This window comes from Aythya ferina, assembly GCF_964211825.1.
Source record: "Aythya ferina genome assembly, chromosome: 6".
Classification (NCBI taxonomy): Eukaryota; Metazoa; Chordata; class Aves; order Anseriformes; family Anatidae; genus Aythya; species Aythya ferina.
In genome coordinates this window covers 31,826,609-31,845,017 of record NC_140303.1, presented here as the reverse complement: position 1 = coordinate 31,845,017, position 18,409 = coordinate 31,826,609, and the positions used below count along the sequence as shown (strand labels likewise).

Genomic DNA, 18,409 nt, shown 5'->3' with positions numbered 1-18,409 from the left:
AGCCTAAGGACATATCAAGATCTCTTTTTGTTTCCATAATGAGGCCCAATTAATACCTACGACTTTCTGCCGCTCAAATGATTTCAAAATATCAGGATTTCAGCCAGAACAGCCACGCTGATGTGTGCTTTCATGATTTAATCTAACTGTAATTATCTAAACCAATATCAACGTCAGTAATGATAGTCATTCTATAGGAAACTCAGGTATTCTGCTATATTCAAAATACACCTACTACAAAAGACTTCCCTTTCCCATTGCAGAAGCAACATTATATCTTCATAAGGCTTCAAATTAGAGTAATATTATTGAGCTAGATAATCTTTGGGGAAGCCTCCATGGAAGTTTTGCTGCAAAATAGGATGGGACAGAGCAGTTGTCACTGTGTGCAATCTTACCACATGGCAAGCATTAGAAACATCTGCACAGAGAATCAGTGTGGAATAGCTGTTTTGTAGTGTGATTCACTGCTAATTTTGCAGTAACTTTTCTGTGTAGACAAAGCCCTAAAACTAGGTTTCTATTTTTAAGACTTATAAATCTCAAAAGCTTTTACAGAAAATGATACCCATGAAAATGCAGTATTTATAAAACATTGCAAATGAATAACTTAATTATAGCTTATTTACCCGTCAGGACCAGGGTTACCACTCCCCCCTTAAAAAGTCAGTTTATGAATGCTTGAAATGCTCATGGCAATTCTTGAACTTTGTCCTGTTCATGAAAAGTTTGCTGTGATTACTTACTATTTTAAAACCAGGCAACTCTAGGCAAATAATAAGATGACACTTCTTCCTAATTAGCTGTACAGTTCATGAGTTTTTCTCCACCTGCAGCGCACTAGGAAACCTCTGAATTAATTCTCAGCAGCTTTGCTTGATCCACTAGGACTCTTCACTCGCTGTGGTTTCCAGCTGCTACCTAACATACCTGAAAATTTCCAACAACCTCAGAATCCTGGCTGTCGTATTCAGAACAGATTGAGAAATATTTTATTAGTATACCCAGATACATTACAAAACAGAAATTCTTTACAACATGGACAAGGCTGAACCAATGCTATTAAAATATAGGTAAACTGAACACAAGCAAGCTGCTTTCTTCTCCTCTCCTTTCCTTAGAGAGATTCAGTGACAAGACAGTGTCAATAAATGCCACTGTGTCTTCCTGGGCACTATGTACATACAAAGCAGAAATGGTAAATACCGTGGCTGGAGTTGGTTTAATATTATATGCTATAATTTTTAAAAATATATTTAATTACTACTGTCAGAAGCTGTGCTAAAAATAGGTTATTGAGCTGCATTTTTTCTAAATGACAGATAACTGTAGGAATGCAGCATTCACAAGGAACTGTTTGTACTAGGCACTGTATTTCCCCTCCACCCAACAGCACTTCCAGCAGAAGATCATATGAATTCTGCAAATATATCAAGGAGAGAATAGACACCAAAGGCTGTAAAAACCAGAAGATCATAGACATGCAAGTATATGCAGGTGTTATAAGCAAACTACATTTTTATCCTGCCAAAAAGGCCTCTCTAATCTCAAGTCAGTGAGAATGTCCTCATTGCTCCAATATTTTCCCCCTAGCCACAACAATTATTTAAAATACATGTATGCAGCCATTGGAGTTTTTCACCTAGAATGATAACTTCATGTACACGCTGAAAATCAGCCTACATACTGGGGCTATCTGTACAGTTATTAAAATACTGCCAGCAGTCTTCAAGAAGGAGAAGAGCTTGGAATCCAGCTCCTCCTGTAGCCCTGACTCAAGCTAATTCTCCCAAAGCCGAGTGCAGAAGTCAGACCCTACGGGGCAGATAACTGACGCCAAATCACTGCTCCTCTGCCTCAGACCTACAGAGCTGGTTTGTTTCGGAAGGGTTTGGTGCTAAGGGCTGAAACCACAGCCGCCTTCTATCCAAGCAGCTGCGTAGGACGCGCTGCCCTGTGCTGCACCAGCCTGCTGGTGCTGCTGGCGGCCACTGGAGCTGGGCTCTCGCTTGTGGTCCGCTCCTGAGGCAGAGCTGTAAATCAAGGCATCCGAGTCAGCACAGCTTTAATTTACTCAAAATAAAGGCATTATAAACCTATCTAAATACTCCCGCTTCCACTGGGAACAGCACTGCCCGCCAGTGCTAGGAACTGGAAACCCAGCTTCCCAAACCGATGCCAAAGCAGGGGAGAAGCACGGCCCCGCTGACCTGGGCAGCAGGTAACGCTGCCAGGCCCCTGAAGTGACAAATCCCATGCCTTCCAATGATCAAGTATTTATTTTCTATGGACCCCTGGGGAAGATAGTTGCCCTCCCTCAAGATGGCATGTTCTGGAAATGTTTGTGAGGAAAGTAACACGGGTTTGGGGAGCAAGACAGTCTCAGGGGCACTGCTCAGGGACAGACATTTATCTGGAAAGTTTTCCCCCGGAGTTCCCATGAATGCTGGAGAAGTCTCCCTGGCCACCTCAGGTCTGGAGCATCTTTACCACGATCTCTTCTTGCTGCCTGCAGTTACCCCACTACCGGTGTCTGCGCCTCACCACAGCGCTTACCCCTTGCTCTAGAATGTGAGCTTTAATTAAACGTTTCTACACCTTATGCCTGGAAGGAAGATTTATCAAAACAGGAGTGGAACATAAACCTTGAGCCTATATAAAGCCTGAGACACCAGCCCTGAAATTCTGCTAGTCTTTCTTAGCATGATGCTGAGATGAAATAACAGTACTTTGTAGAGGCAGCTTCACTGAGAACACCAACTTATTAAATAAAAATTAAAGAACAACTCTTGCTGGTTTTTTTGGCACCGTTTTAAAGGTGCCCTAACAGATTTTACCTTCAAGTCTTACTGCTTTCCTCCTGATGACCCCAAAAGGAAATCTGTATTATTTTTCCAATTTAAAATTTAAAACTTATTTAGAAACAAGGTATTAAAAGACTATAATAAGTTGAACAACAGTATAATGGACTTACTTAGTAGAACGTTTCTAAAAATATATGTTTACATGTTTAATTCGGCAAAAGCACCCTCCTTTCAAAAACAGCTGGGCTGCTGACCTGGAATTTCAGAAAACGAAGAGAGACTTCAACGCCGGGGCAAGGCCTCTACAGAGGCTGCACAGAGCCTGCTGGGGGTGTCACAGGCACTCAGAAACTGGCTCTTATCCACATATTTAGCATCCTGACCAAAACCCAGCCGGGGGTCTGCTGACGGCCACTGGGAACCCGTGGGGTGCCCTGGGCTTTGGGCAGGCGGAGAGGCGAGCTGCAGGGCGGCTCCGCGGTGCGCATTGCCAGCAGGAGCAGAAGCCGCAGGGACACGTCCCGTCCCGCAGCCCTGCCTCAGACAGCAAATCTTTCAGCCTCGGGGGAACGGCAGGCAAACAGTTTAATCACGGCGCACCGCTGCGGGCATACAAAACCAGTTTTGTTTCGGGACAGAACCACAGAAACAACGAGGCACGGCACTGGGGTCACAGATGCTGCTGGGTCCTGCCTGCTGCTGGCCGGGAGGGCCAGGGAGCTTCCCTCAGCTCCCAGGTGGAAAACACCCAAAACTTCCCCGGCTGGGCGCATGGCACCCATTTGGCCACAGAGACATGCTTCAACTGAGCCGGGCCGCCCCACGGCCAGGCCATCCCACACAGGAAGGACTGGAAAGCTGTGTGGGTACGGCAGGGCCAGGCAAAGACGGAGCGACGTCCAGGTGGGCTACAAGGTAAAAGGCCGCAGTGTGGTTGCCCTCCGTGCACCGTTCAGCTCGGAGAGACGTGCTGGGCTTGCACAAAATACCCCCAGATGATTGCATTCTGGTTTTCGTCCCTACTGTAATGAAAGAGATGAAGCTATTAAACTTTCCCCATGTAAAAATCTAATTTATCATCCATACCGAGCTAAGCTTTGCAGCCACACCGATGTTCAGTGACAGTGCTACAGTAGGCAGTGCTTCTGTACAGATTAGCTTTGAAGTCTTCCACACCCATGGACTGTCTCAAACCTATCCAGCCTTACAGCTTACAGACAGTCACCCAATTAACACACAAGTACCTTCACACGACTATATGGGAGAAAAGAGGAAAACAAGAGGGAACCCAACACACCATCCCCTCTCCTTGACTGAATGCCAGAGGTTGCCCCTTATTCCCATTTTTCTTTCTTTGCTGTTGTTAAGTATGACTGACAGCACCCCATGACACGCTTCTGGCAAGAATGGAGCTTCCTTCCATGCAGACGTGTTGCTCTCTTGAAGGACGCACTTCAAGCTGCCAAGTGTTCTTCTAACACGCAGCTTTCCAGTGTGAGTGACGGCTCCTCTCCCTCCACAGCACTCGGCAACCACACTGGTGCTAGGAAGATGGATTCAGCTCAGCTCTACCTGCCCACCGTGCCATAGAAAATAGACCAGAAAGGTAGAGGTCTTCACTCCTTTTGAAGGTGGAAAAACATTTTCTGACCTCACTTTCCCAATCACGTTTCCATAGGTTGGTTGCACGCAGGGTCTGATAAATACTGAGCAAGTTTAAGGTTAATGTACACTCCTAAAAGATTGGACCACAAAAGGGAAAAGCTCAGATAAAAGCTCAAGACAATCAGCAAATGCAGCGTGCTGTCAGGATGGTGCTTTGCTGCACCACACAGACCTGAGCAGCTCTGGGAGCAAAGCTGGTACAGAGGTGGGAATTTGGCTGAAAGCTGATGAAGGTCCTCCCAGTGCTACTGGCACTCACATAGCTGCGATCAAACAAATCTCACCTGAATTTTTTGAAGACACAAAGACAAATTACCATGGGAGTCACCATTTCTAAGTTTGTTACTGAAGTAGAGCACATGCAAAAAATGTACAAACCTCTTTGTGCAACACAATTTCCAGCACATCGCTGAAGACCCAAATTACTAAAAAAAAAGAATAAAAAAAATAAAAAAATGCAAAGGCCTGTGTGACAGTGTGTGGCAGGGAAACACCCATGTGTTGAGCCCCACAATTTCTATTTGCCAAGAGATACAATTGCAACTACCGGATGCCACAGGGGATTAAACAGTTAACAGAAACATCAGAAAATGCACAATTACATAAAATACAATCTGTCAGTCAGCTATTGGGAATGGACTACAAGGATGCCAGTGTAAGTGCACGTACTTATACCCAGAGACCACTTTAAACAGCCGAGCATGATTTACACGTACTGCAGCTGTCACGCACACTATTTTTGACATTCAAGAGCCTATGCATACTGTCACTCGAAGAAATTTCTAGTTATTTGCTATTTTGTAGATCTGTAAATCACATAAATGCTCATATTATTACCATGTGCTCTGACAGAGCACATGCATCAGCAGACCATCTCGGAAGAACTACAGTGATGAATTATTGATAGTATCTCACAGAGCTGGCAAACATTTATTTGAAAATCAGACTCCTGTGATACAGAACCTGCTTCCTTCCAATCTTGAGATCGACCCTAATGTAAACTATAGCATACAACAGATTAAAAAATATATAGCCTAGCTCCCAATTCATGTTCTCATTTTTATCATTTGATGGTTCCCATAAAGATTGTTTATTATTGATGTGAAATGTTGGAACCAAAATATCCTGTAGCTGGAAACTGGAAGTCTCAGTGACTGAGTCAGTGTGACTCTTTTGGCCTCCTCTCAATATGCTTTATTTCTTCTGCTGAACAAACAAGCAGTCCCATTCTGTAATGACAAAGCAAACCCGAATTTTCCCATATTGTTTTGACAGATGTTGTCAGGGGCTGATTACAAAAACCTGTATACCTAGCAGATATTTACTACTATGATTTTCCGTAATGTAACTGAACTTACATGCAGAATAAACTCATGTTGTAAGAAGCTGTGCTAATGAAAAACCTCTGACTATGGAAATTAAACTGCAAAATAACTTTTCCAACTGCAGGAAAATCTATTTCATGAAAGGACCGATTATCAAAACACCTCAGTGTCTGGCTCTGGCACCTTGCAGGAGGAGATCAGATCTTTCTCCAAAGGTCTCCTTCCTCAAAAGCTCTCCGTGAGAACAGCCAGGCCAGCCTTTAGCTGACTGCTGCTTAGCTCAACGCATTTAGTCAGCATTTAGTCTGGTAATGAGTCTGTTTTGGACTCTGTTAGTTGGAAAATGCATCAAAGCTGCTGAGGTTCAATTATAACCAATTATTTTAAAGTTTTTTGGGGGTTTTCTGTTCCAGGATGGTTAGAGGATGATACTGTTTCACTGACCACATCAGGGCATTATTTTAACTCCCAATACATACAAGTGGAACGGTGCTGCAGTACAACTACATGCAGAATTGAGAAAGGGAACAATTTTCTGTTCTCAGGTGTTAATGTGCCATTTGTAGCTGCCAAAAGGAAGATCCCAGACACCGCCACATCAAGGGGCTTCCTTTTGAATATTATTTTTCAGGTCTCTAGCCCCCACTGGCTCTGACATTTACTTGTTAGATAAGAGAGCACGAGTGAGTACCAAGAGGACAATCATCTTTTGAAGTTAAGGGAAAATGAGACCTACTGGATAAGGAGCATCGCTGCGAGGATATTTTCATCACAGCAAGGGTATTTAGACCAGCAGGTTTACACAGGCAACAGGTGTTTTTGCAAGCCCAGGTGACTAATAATTCTGGAAATTAAAAACATGTCACTCTGTATGACTGCCAAAAGAGATATTTCCCCACGTCATTTCGTCTGGGCAGAATGAAGCAATACAATTTGTATTTAAAAGCATGTTTCCCCAGTATTTCTCCAGATTTTGTACAGCCACAAAGATAAATGTGCGTGTATGTGTGCGTACACACTACAGATAGGTTCAAATGAATAAATATAAATAAAAGGGCATCAACAACACAATGCACTTGGTTGGAGTGGGATCCTAACATAACATGAGTCAAAAGGTCGAAAAAGTTTCAGTGATTTGAACTTTTCACTGCTCTCTCTGATAAAAGACTTCCTTTGGTGAAAAAAAGTGGGGGTTTAATTATCTGTGGAAACGTATCATTTGATGGCTTTTCTTCAGTTGTTTGTCTGCAGGTAATTGCATGTTAAGCAAGCCCAAACCTGAGGATTTTGCAGGTTTTCTATTTAGAAGTAAATGGGAACTGCAACTGGAAGTTGCTGTTGGAGGAAAAAAACTGGAGGAAAAAAAAAAAAAAGAAAAGAAAAAAAAAAGCTTAATTCTTCACCAGTGTGGAGTAAAACTTGAAATATATTAACATAATTAGCATACAAGAGGATAAGTATTTCAGTGAGAGTTAGGATATCTTAGTCTCTACAAGGATATGGGCCTAAGCGCCATAGGCTTTCCTGGATGTGAAGAATAAAAGCCAAAGCCTATTTTTAAAATCCACTAATTTTTCCAGTGATTTACTTTATCGTTAGACTACAGATCTGATCTGATAGAAACCTCCAAAAAATGGAAACCACTTTCTAAGTTAGTGTCCTTTTCCCAAAACATTCACTCTCTCCACATGAAAAACATATTAAAATGGGCTGCCATGCTCGGGAAGGATTCTGCCCTAGCCACTGTCCCTCCGTGTCATAAGGGTCATTGATGTGGCGCTCCTTCCATGCAGAAAATTATGTAAGAAATTACAAAAGAGCCCTACTAAAGATGATTCTCATTTCATATACTAATTGCCCAGGAACAGCAAGGTAAAAAGAACATGTACCAGTGGGAATTTAAGGAGCACCGCTGAGCAAGCTACATGTACGGTAAAAGTTCACACAAGCACTCCAACCACCCCAACACTACAGATCCTTTCCCAGTTTCCACAAGTTTCCAAGAAGCAGCACAGGAAGTTATCTCCCTCCACCTGATGATATTCACCTCGGTGACATCCCACGGAGGGGATAATGCACTGGGATTTGTGCAGCTGAAACTGCCCCCGGGAGGCTTGTGAAAACCCTCAGCCCAACGCACTATTTAAAATCAAAGCCTGATTTAAGGAAAAAGACAAATTATTTGGAGGGCAACATCATTAAACTAACAGATAAACAAAAACTGTGGCAAATATGCATACAGATGAGAATCAAGCAAAACTTTTATTCAACAAAACAAAAAACTTCAAGTAACATTCATCCTCCAATACCTTTGAAATCAGTCATGCCTTCAGCAAAAAAAAAAAAAAATGTCCTTGTGAGCTGTGATGATACTGATAATATCTCTGGCTGTAGGGAGTATTAGGTATTTGGAAAAACAGAGTCAGGCTAAATCTGGTCTGCTCATCGTTGCCTGACTCGCAGATGTGAAGCAGTCGTGGGGGAGCAGGGGGTGCTGTCACCACGCTCCCAGACCCTCCCACAGCACTCTAATGATGCTCCCGCAGATAGTACAAGCTGTGGGCATTTCCTCCCCCTCTTATTATTATTTTTTTTAACTTGTCTAACCCTGGAGAGTCCTCCAGACTGTACAGCATAGTACTGTTTACGGCCAACATCTTACTTCATTGTGCCCCTGAACACAATTAAACTTCAAACTCAAGTTGATTGAAGAGGGATGATGCTTAGCATCTCTGTGAAAAAAAAATGAAGGTGGTTAAACCCATCAGCAAGTGATTCATCTTTCAGATGAAATGAGCACCACCAGAAAATAGTAGAATGCAACAGACAACAGAGAAACAAAACAGGTAGGTGCAATCTTTAATTTAGATATGATAATTTACACTGTTCTGGTCACCTTCAGCAATCATTACTGCATGCAGGAAGGGTGATGTAAACTGTAACTAGAGGGTGAAGAAAAGATGCCAAGGAATCAGATTAAAAAACACAAAAGGAAGTGGAATTTCAGCCAGACTGACACACACAAGCATTTTCTTGAGCGATATATGGCTAGAGTGAGAGAGAGGCTGAGCTGTCATTGATTTCCTTTCAATTACACGAGCAAAGCCAAGAGGGCACAGCATTATTCATTATACCACCATCTTCCCGGTGGGCTGTATGCAAATAGGGCCCAGCACAGCAAAGTTGGATTGTCTCCGCAAGAGCACTTGCAGCAGATGCTCACCAAGTGGTTACGTGCGCTTCACCCAAAGGCTGGCTGTGGAAGTGGCAGTTCCGACCCCAAAGCCACCCTCCTTGCCACCAGCAGACCTCCCAGCTGTGTGTCACCCAGCCCAACACACTTCCCAGAGTAGGGCCACCACAGCCGGGGCTAACCACAGTCCACTCCCAGGAGATGTGCAGAGCCCAAGCGCTCACCACTCGAGCAGGAGGCAGTGGGCCTGGCTGCGGGCTTGTGGCCAGTGAAGGATGCAGCAGCAGGGGGAGGCTTTGCTGAGACCCGGATCCTCACTCTGTGAGGAAAGAAATTCCCCAGAGGCTGTATTTACAAAGCATTAAAGTGCTGTTGGTCACATCCACTGCAATCCAATTGATCCAAACAAGAAACACTTGTAACTATCCAAGGCTGTCAATAATTCAAGAACAAGTTTTGCTTAGTTGAATTTCCGCAGCTGACGCCTCTCCCATTAAAGTCTCCCGTACTTCATATGCAGAGCTCTACAGATTTATTTCGTATACATGCTATGCTGCTCATATAAAGTTGTCATTTGAAATTATTTTAAGCATAATATTTACAAAATTAATTCAATAAGAAAGCTTACTGCTGAGGGATTCCAATTCTGACTGCTGAAATCACTTGGTCCAATCGTTTATGGTAGTAAATAAATGTTATGAAACCTCATGGAGAAACTATTATCTAAATTACTGAACAAAAACAAAAAAAAAGCATTTATTATGTTCCAGGAATGCATTTCTGGCAGAGAAAATAACATTCATATACAATGTCTTTTTATAGATTAGTCAGGGGAAAAAATGACTGCATTGATGTACTGCAAACTGTAAGGATTTTTTCCTCCCTGAAGAATTAGAAGTGACATCAGTTTTCATAATATCCAAAAAGAATAGAAAATACTTTGTTGAAAGAATTCCAGCTTTTTTATTCTGCTAAGTTATGTTACTGGGACAAAAATTCCCATTGTTTATTGTCTGGCCAGTTGTGGATGTGGTGTACATAAAGGGAAAGTGTTTCAAGCTCTAAAAGATTTTTTTCTGAATAATTATTTTATTGTTTTCTCTCGAGCCAGGCAGCAAAATGACCCTACTGAGATCTGTGACAGCATTTGCCAGCGGATTCAAGCCTCCACCTCCAGCGCGCAGAATAAAGCTGTCCGTGTGGTCGTGGTGGAGCGTTCTCAGACCATTTATTCCTGGATCAGGTGAGTTCAAACAATCCTCAGCGACAGCCAAAAGCTTTGCTCAAAAAAAAGGAAGCAGTAATTACTGGGGTTCTGCAGAGGAAAACAGGCTATGAGATCTTCCCAAACTGCTAAGCAAAATGCAAAGTGTAGTGGGGGAAAAAAAGCATCCACAGGGTGGGATCTTAGAGTGAAGCTCTAGGGAAATCCACTTCATCGCTGTACAACATCCAGAGCTTTGGATTATACTCCTACATGCAAATACACCTGATGGTGTGTATGGGATGTGTTGCCTATCCCAGAACAAGTCCCTTTATGAAATGTTTCTTCCCGGGTAGAAAGTGGAAGGGTGAACTCCACCGGTTAAACTTCTCATAAAAATGGTTCATGATGCCATATGGTAGCAAGGAACTCAACAGACTGACCATGCTGTTGACTCTGACTTCAACAGTTCAGTTTATTTTTTTGTCCATCTCACTGGGAAAAGGATAAAAGTCACACATGTTGAGTTGGTGAGACACTGCCACTTGTCACGGGTTACCGCAGAGTCATGCAGGTCCGCATCAGAAAAAACCCTTACACAACTTGACTCACTCTGGCAAAAGTAGACAGCACCCATTTGTTAGTTACAGTTTGTCCTCTATTGCTTTACTGCATCCCAATATTCCATTGAAGAGCATTTTCTTTTTTTTTTTCCCCCCCATCTACAAAACTTTGTTTGCGGAGTTAATGTTGGTATGGCATCCTTTCCCTCAGGATGAGTGACCCCCCCAAGGTTTGTTGTGTCTGTTAGGTGTAGTCTCAGCACATCTTAGCATCTCTGTTCTGCAAAAGACATAGGCAGTGAGGTACAGGGACTGTCCCATATGCCAAAAGCACAAGCTCTCAAAACGGTTTTGGTTCAGGGCTAAATGAAGAGATCAGGCCAAACGTCTGGACCCATCTGGCTTTGTACAGCTGTCCTTTAAGGTTTCTGGTGGTCTTCTGCCTGTGGCGGAATCCTGTTCTCGCAGGAGTCACCAGAAGGCTCCTTACTGTTGTCCTCTAAAATTAAAAACTCTACCACTGAACACAGTCCCCCTCCAGAATATATTTCAGGCCTTTCAGACCAAATGCACAACCTAAGTACCTCCTGTGCAGTAGCTGAGGATTTCACAGCAGAATGCGCTATGCAGCTGCGTGCCTAGCGAGCAGTGTCACACAGAATGAATTTTTCTTCCCTTTCATGTATTAAAAGGAGCACTTGACAAGAGACAAACTACGCTGTTGACTCAAACTTCGGCAGGCATTCCACAAGCCGCTGCTTTATGTGAGGCAGAGACCAGCAGCTCCGTACAATCATCAGTCATTTTGGGAAGTTCTTCTGCAAAGCCAAGATTATAACAGCTCAAAGGAAATAACTTTGCAACTGTCAAAAGGCAAGAACATGCTCATCTTTTGAAGAAGTCCTATAACAGTGACTGTCATTGCTAGGAGCAAAATTATTTAAGAGCTTCATAGAGAAAGGGTGATGGTGTGGTTGTTAAAGCACAAGCACTTAACCAAGATGATTTGGGTCTTTTTTGTTTGTTTTAAACTTTGCCACTGCCACCTGAGGGGCTTTGGGCCAACCCCTTACCCATCTGCATTTCTGCCCCACTCTACACCTCTCTCACTTTGAGGTACCCTTTTTTTCTCCACTCAGTTGATTCTGACTGCCAAGATCTGGGTGCCAGGAGCAAGCCAGCAGTGGCAGGGTGAAGCTGCAGTGACAGGAATGCCCCGGGGAGTGAGGCATCACCAACTGGGAGCACCACCTCCAGCGTTCCTGTGCTGTCCTGCACCTGGTGCACGAAGCTGGATGCCCTCAGTATCAACAAAGTCCAAATGAAGTTGCAACTGGATTCCAAAATCTTAAATCTTACTGAAGAATAAGTAGTTCTTGTTCTCCAACACCACCTGAATTAATTGGTAAAGCATATTTTTGGGTGACACCAATTGCCAGAGGTTCCAGTTGTGCACCAGCTGTGCTCTGAGGTTCAGCAAGTTCAGTGCAGCAATGACAATAAACCCCACCTTAGGATCCGTTCCAGTGAGCTGGGGCAAAGATAAACTATTTCCTAATGTAAGGTGGACTTTAGCTGGAAAGTAGTAAAGGGTGATTTGAGATTCATGTTTGCTCAGCTCTCTTTTCCCTTACCACTCTCCTCCTCCTAACCCTCCCCCCCGTCCCTTTTTTTGTTGTTTTCCTCTTGTGAGTGAAGGAAATAGCTTTGTAGGAGTTAAAAAAATAAACAACAAATCACAAAAAAAACCTCCACTTTGGTGTCCTGTCACATAGGTAGCCTGCTGCTTTGCAGAAGAATCAATGCTTTTACTATTCAAGAAAATGTGTCTTTGCTTACTGTACCAATTGTGTGAAACATTTAGTAATCAATGAAAGAAACACACCATCAACAGATCCTCCGTGGTGGAGGAAAGGTTAGCTCAGAAGAAGAGATGGAAGGCAAGCTCAAAGAGCTAATACCAATTATATACTGCGTGCTGGAGAAATTGTAGTGTATGCCTCCCAGCGCTAGGAAGGATCTTGCCAGAGGTACCCACACCTTGAACAACAAAGCCGTGACATTCTGGGGGAAGCCTCCATACTTCTCCTCTCTAGGATGCTTCAAATGCAAAAAAAAAAAAAAAAAATAAAATAAATCCATTTACAGATACTTAGCTTCAAAATTACTGTTTCAGCAACCCCTGACAGCCTCCTGAGGTGACCAAGTACAGTACAGGCAGAGCTGCTTTCTGTTCTCATAAAGCTCCATCATCGAGAGCTAGCCAATAAAATATTCGTCCAGTTCGTACTCTCACTAGCGATGCACTGTGTTTGCAGCACACGATTGAGGCCAGGCAATCACAAAGCACTTTAAAATACTTTATTTTGCAGAACAGCTATAATCACACATCCCACCCTCACAAAGAGCCACGTACGCCAGGGCTGAGCAGGGATTGCAGCACCTGATCGCTGCCCCTGCTGCCTGTGTGCCCAGGCCAGCCTTCAGACCTCCCCACTGAGTACCTGCCCTGCAAAAAGGAGCAGAGGAAAGTCTGCAGGGCTTTGTAAGAGATGAAATTTCACACCTGGTTATTCCCTGCATCATGTATTCCTAAGCCTCAAGAGTGTATTAACAACTCACATCACAAAAACCTGCATCACATTACTGAAAATAAGGAGTTAGCAACAAAAATGGCAAAACAAAAATGGCAAAAAAATAAAAAAAATGCTGTGCTTCTCCGCAGGAGTGTCAAGAAAGTATAAAATAGTTTTAAAAGCTAACCTGCGCTAATAGGCGTAACGATACTTGTTCCTTGGACTTTGCAATGCCAGAGCATGCTGCTCAAATTGTGTTGCTTTGAAAGAGCACATAGCTCCAGGAACACAGTCTGTTCCCCATTACAGCAGCCTCCCATACACAACCCTTTGCAGTGGGTCAGTTTCTTTCTTAGCTGTACACAGCCCTTCTAGAATAAAAAAAGGAAGACTCTAAATGCAGGTGTTACTTTGATAGTGTCCCCACATATATCCCCTACGGGCATAGAGGGGATGGAAAGGAAAGAGTAGGAACTACACAGCTACTGTTATTTTCTCTGGAAGGATGACTTGGAAAGACTAATGAATTGGCTTTTCCTTTAGGACTAGCCACAAAAAGCCAGTGTGGGTGAGAGACTGGAAAACAGAAGCAAATTACTTCTCTTCCAACAAATTAAGGAAATAAAGGCAGTTCCTTCCTTGGAGCAGTCCCATTTATACAAATCGGTGTCTAGAGACACAGCCTAACCCTACAGGAGCAAAGCTCTGCGTAATGAGCCCAGCTGCCTATCTGAGAAATTCTCCTGGGCCAATGCGACAAAGACAACATTCACGTGGGCTGCTGCAGAAGAAGTCTCATAAAAATTACCCTCAATTTCTGTTTAGTCGCTCCTACCGCAAAAGAAAGGAAGGGGAGAACTCCTCGACTTTGGACAGGAAAAAAATAACTTTGGTCCTGTAGGCTGGATTCAAGTTTGAAGGAATAATTTCATTAAGGCCCAGGATCCAGGCTGAGCACACTGATCACCAAGGCCCTAAAACCTCATCTGACTGCGATGCCCTCATTTATCAGCTTTAGTTACTGCTACGAGATTAAAGTTCCAGGCTACTGCATTGAACTGCGCAACTCGGGGTAACTAAAATAGTGATTGCATTGGAATAGTTCTCTGGAGAGGAAAGGATGGTCAGCAACTTAATTGTATGCACGATGATTTCATCATTTAGGTGAGAGGCCTCTTCTGCCACTGAAGTACGTGAGCAGCTTTGAGGTCTGTCTTCTTGGGTTATCCACAGGATCTCAGACAGATAGTGTGAGATTCGAAATAATCATTTTAAAGACTATAGATTAAGAGTTACATTCATTACCAGAGCAAAGTACTGCAGAGAGAAGCCTACCAGAGCTCTTACCAGATGTTGAAGGACTACCTGAACCAGCCTTGACAATCCCATAATTTGGGTAATTAAAGGATAGCTCTATGTTTATGTTTTGTCATGAGTACTGATCACCACCCCACTTTATCCTTATAATGTAAAACTAACAGGAAGAGGAACTTCACATTAGAACTAGCTCCACAAAAAATAACAACACGTACTCACACAGCAAGTCCCACTAAGAGATTTCCTGCAATAAGTTCTGATTTGCCCTGCTTGCCTTTTACTATTTCTTACTCAAAATCAATCCTACCAAAAATGTAGTTCTTGTTACACACATATCTGGTATACATTACTCTTTCCTTTAAGCTTTCCAATAACCATGTCAGAGAGTTTTACAATTTATGTTAGCTGAGTATTTCTTCTCTTCCTTTACACATTGCACAACCTCTGTGTTTGGAAATAATTATCCATCCTTCCAACAACTTGCCCCTGACTTCACTATGCAGGATCCTAAGCAAATAGGAACCAAATCAATGACTGAACAAACAAAATAGTAAAGTTATTTTTAAGAATCCCACAGAACCAGAAATCCCAGAACTGAAGCCCCAGTAGAGTTGTTTTGCAACAGCAAACATGCCTGAAATGAACAGAAATCCATGTTTTGGCATTAAGATACCCCTAGAAAGTACGAGTAAACTACTAGTATGAAATGAATGAGAAAAGAACTGACCACCTCACTGAGGACCAGACCCTACTGTCTGTCGAAACTGAAGGAACATGAGTGCTACTCTAGCTTCTTCCAGCAGTTTCTCTATATGCACACAGGTGCAGCCGTTGCGCTTGCTTTCAGCTTTCACTTCACAGGTCCAAGGTTATGAGGAAACTCTCAGGCACAGCTTTGGTGTAAAGGAAAAAATCTACTTTGTAAGCGCCCTGAATTCTCCCTTTTAATCTAGAAAACAAGCACCATCCTTTTGGCCTTTAAAAAAATAAAAATAAAATGATATCCCATTCCAATTTTTTCATACTCTAAACATAACTCTCAACTCCCTCTTGAGACTTGAAAGTTATGAGATCTCTCCACCCCTGTGCCGCACATTGCTGCAGAGATATTTATCTGGTTAAGTTTGATCAACAGAGGACACGTCCTGATCCAGGGTTTTGCATGGAACATGACCCAAGCCAGCCCATGCAATTACTTTTTATGGTTCAGTAGAAAATATCAACAACACTGGCCCTACCAGAGCTTTTCAGGTCTCTGGAACGGTCGTGGAAATTTAACCTTCATCGTGCTTATTAGAACAGGCTGTCCTCATGGCTAACAATTCCTCCTAAGTTATTCTTACTGCACTCAGGTTCCAGTAAGGGTAAAATGAAGAATTCTCTTACTAAATACGAAATATAAGCGATGCTATTCCACAGTTAACAGAAGTGAACACAAAAATCAAATACATAGATGTATTTCCTACATCTTTCTGACCCTGCACAGTCCACCCAATGGTCTGCTAGGTATTCAGCTGCAGATCCATTTCATACAGAAACATTTTTGTTCTTGCACTGACTGCATTCACGTCAGAGGATCTAGACTTGAGGGTCTCCCTTTCCTCTCTACCACTCTGAAAGAGCCATACTCACATTTTCAGCCCTGTCTTTCCTTCTTCCCCCAAGAGTTCCTAAATCTTAACTGGCTTGGGAATAGGGTTTGATCCTCCACTGGCACCAGTCCTGCCATCATCATGATGGGATGTGATTACCACATGCTCAGAGTGGAGTCAGCTCAAGAATTTTTAGTACCTGCAAAGCCTCAAAGAGACCCGTGGGCCACTGTCAGCTGAGGCAAATGGAAGCCAGTCCCAGCTCACTGTGTGCAGTGTGCTACTGCCTCCCGTCTGGGGAGGGACACGGTGGTGTGCAATCATGCTGGAGAGACAATGAGCATGAGAAGAAACTCTGGAAGATGCATCAGGTTTACTCCAAGTTAAGTCTTTCTGCAGTATCCCATTATCAACAGCTTCTTCCTGGCTGTACACCACCAGATCCAATGACCATGGCAGAAGACACTTGCGGCAGAGAGAAGCATGTGCCATACAGCACCCGTCACAGAAACCAACCACCAGAGCTATGAGGGCTGACACAGGGCAACAGCCCGCTTGGGCCAACTCCTTCATCACCTGTACATCATCTCCTGCACATCCTACAGGAGTCCTCATCAAGGCCACGAAGGTGGACCCAATGTAAGAGGCAGAGGCATCTATTCGCAGAGCTACAGGAAAATACCATGCACAAGAGAAGTCTGCCTCTCTACCAGGTAAAAAGGACTTCAGAGTTCAGGCTGCATGAGACTCATCTTCATCCACTAATTAGCTTTCCCTCTGCTGCCATTCCACTTACTGTGAGGTTGGGGACAGGTTCTGTCCTCTGGAGTCCTCTAGAGCATCAGCAACATAATAAGGGAATGAACAGCAAATCCTAAGTGCAATGAATAGATGCTTTAATGCAGAAACCAGAGAGCACTTTGATTTTCAGGAAAGCAGCAGAATAGCCGTTCTCTAGTCCTGTGGGCAGTATAATCATTACGGACTCCTTGCAAGCCTTTTAATAAAGAAGGGTATATGTTCAGATACCCAAAGATTTCAGAGTTTGACCTGCCAAAGACATGAAGTAGTAGTGGCTATAGCCATACCAGAATCACTAATACTGCCCAGGGGAATATTGCAGAAAAGTTCTCATCTGTTTGCCATTATAAATTATACCGACCCTTCAGTTGGACTCATGTAATTTTCCCTGTGGAGTCACACCAGAGCCATACAACTTTTCAGCAAGTCATTCTGGGGGAAAAGCCCAATAGAAATCTGCCCGTGTTTTGGCAGAATTTAAGGACTAATATCCAAGGAAAAAAAAAAAAAAAAAAAAAAAAGGCGAGCTTTCCAAAGGATATTTAACCTTGGGGAGACCTAAAAAGCTTTTTAGCATTCCCAAACTATTTCCTTAACACCTGTGTAGAAGCACACTGTAGTTTGGAAAGTTTCACACGTAGCTCCACCTAAACTCCAGAGACCAGGCAGCAGCGTGCCTGTAGGTCAGTACGCTCCCCAAAGAGATGCTTGCTCCATGTTTAATTGTGCAGCAAAGGACTGCAAACGGCTGAAGCCCAAACGCTGGTAGGAGAAGAAGGAAATACAGAAGTACTAATACATCCTCTTCACCTGTTTGCATCCTTTCTAAGCACCTCTCTCGTTTTCCTTGAGGTAAACAGTGTATTAGCTGAATCACTGGACCTTGGAGATACATCCATCACTGCATACAGGAAAAGTACACGAAATGCAAAATGTCATTGTGCAGGAGGACAGATTCATCTTTTGATTTATCCTGAGTCAGCCAAGTCTGTTTAAGATGGAGACTTAGTTTGAAACAAGTTTTGCCCATTGCTGGCCCTGAAGGTCCATCAAAAAGGTTAACAGCCCACTTTTTGGTGGGCCTCTACTCATGCATTGGCTTCCTCATCTCCCACCTCATTTACTTTGTAAATGTTCAGAAAGGAGTCGTTTGGTATTCTGTAACAAAAATACTCAAATAGCCCTGTTCATCTGCAGATCCAACAAATTTTGCAGAATTTTGCAAATTTTGCAATTTTTGCAAAATGTCCTAAAACATACCGTTTATTAAAAGTCAGATAGCATACAAAACTAACTACTAACAGTGTTAGCACACTACTGCAGCCATAGCTGGCTTGGTCCAGCCCCTTTCTTTAAGGTCAGCTAACTC

At 43.2% G+C, this 18,409-nt stretch overlaps 2 protein-coding genes across 10 annotated transcripts in view; both read right to left on the bottom strand.

The window, feature by feature from the left end:
* Positions 1–18,409, bottom strand: part of NCKAP5 (NCK associated protein 5) — a 435,525-nt gene that overhangs the window by 374,693 nt on the left and 42,423 nt on the right. The gene's annotated exons all lie outside the window — the stretch shown is intronic.
* Positions 8,589–18,409, bottom strand: part of LOC311439037 (uncharacterized protein) — a 52,571-nt gene continuing 42,750 nt past the window's right edge. For 4 of the 8 annotated variants that reach the window (XR_014694515.1, XR_014694516.1, XM_084524286.1 and 1 more), the window contains one exon: positions 9,715–11,572. The gene's annotated coding sequence lies outside the window, so the exon portion shown is untranslated. Of the gene's footprint in view, positions 9,307–9,714; positions 12,330–18,409 lie in introns of those variants that run through there. The other 4 variants (XM_084524284.1, XM_084524285.1, XM_084524289.1 and 1 more) reach the window with 3 other exon arrangements.